Source organism: Anopheles aquasalis, chromosome 2, assembly GCF_943734665.1.
Source record: "Anopheles aquasalis chromosome 2, idAnoAquaMG_Q_19, whole genome shotgun sequence".
NCBI classification, from domain to species: domain Eukaryota; kingdom Metazoa; phylum Arthropoda; class Insecta; order Diptera; family Culicidae; genus Anopheles; species Anopheles aquasalis.
In genome coordinates this window covers 21,057,501-21,065,000 of record NC_064877.1, presented here as the reverse complement: position 1 = coordinate 21,065,000, position 7,500 = coordinate 21,057,501, and positions in this window count along the sequence as shown.

Below are 7,500 nucleotides of genomic sequence, written 5' to 3'. Positions count from 1 at the left end.
CTAGAAAACAAGGCGCCTGTCCTCGTTGGAACCCCCGGCGATCGAAGCAACGAGGCGGATAGCGGTGGATCAATTGTGAACCGGGCGGGATGCGGCCGTTCTCTGCGGACATGCAAAGGGCTCCTCTCTCCGTCTTCCTCTCGTTCTGGACCCTAACGCAAACAACAAGGCAGCGCCGTGCGGCGCAGTGCGTGCTCGGGATGCGACCCCATTTCTCGGGCCTTCTGTAAACGGTAAAAAATGAAATATGCAGAAAGAGCTCCAACGAGCCCCCCCCCCCCCCAAGCCAATCGCCAAACGGCTGCCGGGTGGTCAGCCAGGCCAGGTGCCAGGTGTCATGAGATCATGATTCAAAGTGACACCTTTTCTCCCGTTAAACACTGCGGCTATGCGCCCGAGGGGTCCTGTTTGTTTTCTGGTCCCTTGTTTGATATGTGGGAGACTCAGTCGGTTCAGTCTGCAAGCGACGAACCTTCGGCGTTGTCTATTGAAACGTAAAGTGAAGACAGCATGCATTCCGGTGTGAAAAGTTATTCGATTTTGAATTCACTTACTGGAAGCCTTGATGATAGGCTATCAGATAGCCACAGCGACGGTCGCGGTGCACGATGAAACCTTGAAACCGGAACCGCGCTGGCTACATGCCCGACGAAACACGCTCTGTTCCAGACGTCTGCACTTGGGCACGCGTTATCGCGTGCACAAAGCTTGAGAAGCTGGCCACGGCCATAAGCTACACATTCTACCATTTTCCCGGTAGCTCGAGTCGGAGCGGGAGTTGTGAGTTCAACGGCACCTCTTATTCCCAAGAACGCTGCAGACAGGTGCTTGATCGGTTTCAGCGTTGCCTTCGTTCACAGGTTTGTTATCGTGCCACCAGACTAGATATGAAGGAAGGGAGAAGATAAAAGGATCCCACCGATCCGAGGCATGGGAAGCTACTATTATCTCGTGCGTTATTTCCACAGTTGGACGGCTCCGGAGACGGACCAGAACCTTGAGCCGTTCTCGTAATGAAAGCACGTAAAAATTCCTACAAGGCCATCTGTTCCGCCTCCGAATCACAGGCGAGCCACAGCTCCAGAATCCTCTACGCAGCCACGCAAGTGAAAGCCACCGAAAGCGAGTTGTGGGTCCGTACGCATTCAAGAACATTAAAGTCTGGCTCTGTGGTACATTCACCCTGCCGCGCTTTGTTCGGTTCGGTGAAAGTGCATTCGCACCGAACCGAGCGCAAGTACAAGGCGAAACATGACACAAACTTGTGATTCGACGACAACGACGCCAATGATCCGACGACGCAGACGGAATACGGATGTGTGAATGAGCTGCGTTTTTTTTTTTGGGTGGTAAACGGTTTTCGGATGCCGCCGTGCGTCCGGTTCGGTTCTGATGTGTGCGAAAAAGTGAAACTGTGTCGCTACAGCTACCATCAACCGCTAAATGGCTCGCAGACTGCTGCTGCTGGTGCTGACCGTCACAAAACCGTCAACACCGGTGATTGCCGTGATGCGCCCGGTGCTCACAACCGTGGACCGTCGTTCATTAAACTCGAAATCGGACGCCCAAAACGACCAGCGACCGGCCACGGTGCCATCCACTTTCGATCGATCGCCACGATCGGGCACGATCGATCGAAAGGTGAAAATAATCGAAAAACGTGCTCCATTCGGCAACGGGTGGCCAAATTTGCATATCCAATCTCGGCCGGTGGTGTTCAGGGGTTTTGTGGCGGATACTGGGAGGAAATTCTCACGCATCTACACCGGCTGGTCGCACGTACGCACCCGGTAATCGGCGATAGTGCCGCACGTTCCAATCGGTCACATCGTACCGGAGGTTTCTCGCCACCCTGGCGCATTGAAGTCTTTTGTCCAGCGTGGAATTCGTCGCGCTGTGGAAGGTGCGCCAAAGACCGCGGTCGATATCGATGGTAAATTGCTTTTGCATCATCATCACGCGCGTGATGATCGTGGAGGGACTGGTACATTATGCTTAGAAAACAATATGGAGCATGCCGGAAGCATTATAGGGCGGAATGGATTGAAATAGCGCGTCGCTACCAAATCGGGAACATACTGGCAGGGAAAGTTTGGCCACTGGTAGGAAACTAAATCGGGAATTCGATTCGATACGTCCGGGGCGCTTTTGTAACGACATGTGATACCCTCTAGTAAATCGCTACTCGGCCGGGGAATAATTGGATGCCAATGCTTTATCATAGAGCGATTTATGAGTCGAATCGCCGGGAATTAGTTCATAACTTTCTCCCAAAAAAAAAAAGAAAAAATGCTAAAGACCGTCCCGTCCCTTTGGATTAGACTGCCTCAAAAAGGATTATCCCGCCCGGTTCCCCGGTGTGGGCAGATCAAATGTAAACATTTATGCTAATAGAAGCACACGGATGTAAACAATCGACGATCGAGGGACGATGGTTTCCTGTCCGATTAAATATTAATCTCCGGTAACGATCTGATGGAATAAACCGAAGAGGCAATTGATAGAATTCAAATGATCAACCGCTGATCGTTTTATGATATTTCCGTTTGCCAAATTGATCGCTACATTGCAGTGCTTTCCCTCCGGTCCGGCCTTGCTTTCCGGTTGTGACACTTAGGCAACGACAGCATCAGGGCATAGGAGCAGCAATACCGCACGGCCCCGTCAGCTAGTTGAAAGTTGACCGAATTAGCTCGAAATTCAAAACCTGTACCGAGCCGAACCTGGAACCGTTTCGATTTCTACCGGAACTACCAACTCTCTGGGGCTTGGGGATGATGTCATAGGGTGCCGCAAGTCGGTCGACAGGTCGCTGACGCTCGGCTATGAATCATTGCGATTAACCTAGTTGGCGGTGGTTGTTTCATGAAAGCAAGCCCCCTTCTCTCGCCGGGCAACAGCAGCAGCACCAGCAGCATCAGTAGGCCGCCCGGTAAAATCGTAAACACAATTTCCATTCTTCGATGCTGAATTTGCGTGGAAGGTGTTGGCTCGGAGCGAGGAATGCTCCACCACCACGTGGAGCGGTGAAGCGATTCGATCTCTTAATTCGTTTTATTGTTTCTGATTGATGATGATGTAGACGTTAGTGCGAGCAAGCTGTCAGTCTCTGCTCGGTGGCGCTAGTGGTGCCCTCCCTCCCCCCTCTTCGCAAGCAATGGATTAACAGCGGCCAAGGGACTAAGATGCTACTTTCACTCGCTTCGCCGGTTCGGAACAACGCAGCCACCAGCGCAGGTGTGTCAGCTTCATCGACCAAAAAATGGATTCTCGGCCCTTGCATCCACACAGCGATGCCCGGTCCCCCGGTATCTCAGTCAAGCGTGAGCGCTTAATAAGTGGTTTTCCAAATTCCATTTGGCAAACGCCTGATCCGTCGTCGTCATATCATATCGACAACAACCAGCCAACCAACCAGTCCTTTCCCATTCGCTCGTGCGTAACGCTTGCGGATCGCTTGTCCAGTCCAGTCCAGTCCGGTGGTTCATCCCGCTGGCCGGTTCCACTTATCACCTACTTAACCTCTAGCTGGAGGCCACACGAATCACATCGGCAGTGCGGACGATTACGGCATGGCGTCCCGGACGGCATCTTGACACAATTTTCCTCAACGCCCTGGGAGCAATCAGCAACCGGCGGAGTTGATGAGCAGCTCCCTGAAGACTCGTTTTTCCCCACTTCGTTGTTGTATAATACGAGACTTAGAAGATCGCATGATGAAATGATGTTGTTGGTGCGCCACTGAGGGCTTTCTCCGAGGGTTGTTCCCGGAAGCTCGGAGCACGGACCGGGCGGGCGGGGACGATGATGGTAATGAAGATGATTGTCATCCGGTAAGATGAGACGATGACGACGTGATGAAATTAACCTCGATAAGAGTGACGCTTCGCTATGTAATCGCTTGAACTTGAACTTGATTGAATTAGCCACGCATACTCCCTGGTGAGACTGGCCGTTCCACACTCCAAAGATCCAAGATGAGGCGTGAAGATGGGATTAGCCACTGGCTTTGTGTCATCGATGGCGATTGGGATACGGTCTAAACGGTTCCGTTCCCATCGGATTTGGCCCCAAAATGGCCCCCCGTCACAAAGCGCGCCATGATTGGATCGTCTTGTTGGCCGTTGGAATGACCGCGATAACAAAGCAGGGGTGACGCCCGCTTTTGTCACCGGGATTGCGCAATAGACCCATGGATGGCCCCAGGCGCACACACGGCATGGTGTGAAGCGAGACCATCAGCACGTCGCTCCGAGCTTAGAAGATCCCGTTTTCGGGGCTCCCCTGGCTGACCGTGGCTGGACCCCGAAACCAGACCCTAACGGAACGCTTACCTCAATTTAACCCACATTGTACGCGTCCACTGCTTCCTTCTTTTCCTGCCTCGCCGAGGGGTGGTTCTCGGTGCCCCCCCCCCCCCCCCCCGAACAGCTGGAACAGAGTAATGGCTATCAGTACGCCATCGCTGCAGAGTGTGGCTGGCATTGGCACCGAACGATCGCTTTTGAGGGGAAACAGTTTTTGGGCCATACAAACGGCCAAAAGCTGGCACTGTGGCCAACGGCTGGTGAATCGGAACGGCACCGAGTGCCTACCTGCGGCGGACCTCAGACCCAAGGGTCTGGCTTTCTCCCCATGATCGATTAGGAGGATACTTTTTCGCCAAAAATAGTTCCGAAAAGGGAATATCAACAAACCGGCCTCCTAGTGACCGGTGTATGCTGCTGACCTGGTTTTGACCGCGAAAAAATGAAGCCACAGAGCTTGCGTGTGTCTGCACTCGTGCGTGATAGCGGCCATTCCGGAACATCAGTTCTCGCGAGAATCGTAGTGGTCCACGCGGTCCAGCGCCAGCCAGTTCCGCTTTGTTCACTTACCGGGCGTTCCGTTAGACCGGAAAGTGACACCGAATTTATCGTTTCTTTGATTAGCACCCCGGTCCATAAATCACTTTAATTAGCAAAGCTCATCAACGGTACTCTAACTTCAGTGCGATACTGTCTCTGGAACCACTCACCATCGTTCATGTACAAATGTAAATTCAGATTAAAAATACATAAAATCAACATGTATGACGCACTAGAGCAAGAGAGAGCGCGATCGTGGTGGTGAAGGAATGCTATTTGCATTAGAGCAAAGATCCGATCGCGACGTCCGTAATCCAAGAAATGCGCCTTTGAGTCAACGGCGTGTGACGGCCTTTTGCCAGGTTTATTTAAATTATGTTCTGGTCCTCTCCGTGTTAGCAAGCGCATGGTTTTATGCCATGAACACTCAACGGTCTATTGTTCTACTGATAAGCAGCCACATATTGTATCTCTTCAACCGAGACTCCGAGCTAGCCAGTCATTTACATCGATCTACCGGTTTGGAATGCATAATTGTGGCTTGTTAGCAGCGTGTTCGATGTTTGCGATTGTTCCTTCATTGCGCTTCAGGTCCGGGAGCCGCGGGATGTCGAACCATCGATGCGACACTCCGGTTGTGACCCACTTACTCCTCTTACTGGCTGTTTGTGTCTGTGAGATGCACTTCTAATGCGCTTCTTCCACCTACCCGGGGGGTCGTACACTGTCATACATCGTCTGCTTCATGCAGCTAACCATCTCTTCTACTCTGTCGACTCCATTCACAGATGCATCGCACAGGCTGACGATCAATGGGGTACGCGCTGCTGGCGCTGACGGATCTTAGAAGAAGTAGCAACAGAAGCATTGCCAGCTCCATCACGAACGATTGACTTCGGTGACGGCTTCTACAACCCCAAAGCAACAATAAAACAACGGAGATCGCCAACGTAGATCGAGAAGCAACGGCACCAGCAGCAGGAAGAGAAGAAAGAAGCATCTAAAAGCCAACAATAAATTCAATCAGTATTTTGCGGAACCCACCATGCATCGCGGCATCCCGGCGCAGGCAGCGCCAGCAACCGTCCAACCATGATTTGGCGGAACGGCGGAACCATTCTGCAAGCGATCAAACGGAAACGGCCCAGCACGACGACTACTGGCGGAGCAACGGTGCTCGCCATTAAAAGGAGCAAACACGCACTCACAGTACGAAGCAATAGCAAACAGCTCCCGAAACGACACAATACCGTACGCCAGACACTTTCGGATGCCAGCGGATGACTCCCCATGATAACAGCAGACCAGCCTTTTTGAAGGGTCTTTGAGGGCATCACGCCGTGCGAGAGCTGCTCCCTTCGATATCCGTTGCTAAGCGGTGACCGCTGGTTACTGTTTGCTGATTCCATCAAAGGAGCCAGATCTTTTCGAGCCCATATTAACCCCATAGGCCACGTGGATGCCAAGCGATTAACGCCGCGGTTCATGGGCAACGGCCGGTCCGGGATTGTAGCAATTACCACGTTGTAAAGAAAAGTAAAACCAACGTTCTCGCCCCGTCCGTCCGTCCGTCCGTCCGCCTTCTATCTCCACACCACGCATCATTACCTTTTTCCTGGCGGTGCTGATCGGTTATGAGCAGAACCGTGCTCGATCGATCAGTTCTGGGCCCCTTGTTCTGGGGCGGTGCGCTTATTTACTTTGTTTCTTCTCATAATGCTGCTCGAGCTAGCCAGCCGTTACGCTATTTAGGAAAGGGGTTTGTACTTTGGGTGAGAGCGTTGAAATTGCTTGTTGTTTGTTTGACCGGTAGAACCGTTTAGATCCAAAGGCCGGGGTGTCCGGGATGTTATTAGGGTTTTTGGGGATTTTAAGAAAATTACCAACGAGAAACAGAACAGAATGGATAGAAGCTAGGAGAGTGCCGGCAAAGTTTAATGGTTTTCTTTTTTAATTATTGTTGGGTTTGAGTGTTTGCGTCCTGGGGGCGCGGAGAGCTGTACGGAAGCTCAGGTGCACTTCGGTTAAGCGGCGACATTAGCGCGTTGGTCTATTTATTTATTATAGAGCAAATTTGCCTTCCATTCCAAGATTGTGCTGGGATACGGTACTAGAAGCGTTTAGGTGTAAAGGGAACCCATCCCCTCAATTAGGTCGTATTATTTATTTGCAAACCATTTGCACCGGTCCAAAGTTGTAAATAGTGTACAATAATCGGTAAATAAATGTAAGAGAACTTATTTCAATAATCACTCCCGGCGTCAGGTTTCATCTTAATGAAACAAAACGAAAGAAATTCCGGACAGAAGGAAATGAAAAAAAAAACCGACATTAAATAAGGTGAGATGCACTTTCAAGTCCAATCCAAGGTACAGTTCTACAGGTAACGCTGCCTTTTTAACTGTTTTCCACTAGAACTGGACGTAGTCAGCCGTGTAATCCGGTGGAACAGATGGGCATTCGAATGGAACTAATGAGACGCATTTTTATTCCGTCAGCCAACCGGCCCCCCCCCCGCCCCGCGGGCTTTTATCGAATTATTCCAATTAGTCAAGCTTCCTTATACGCCACCATTGGCATAGGCGGATCTACATATTAGTGAAAATTCGTAAATTGGCAATGGACGAGTGGACTGTGGTCACACCAATCGGGA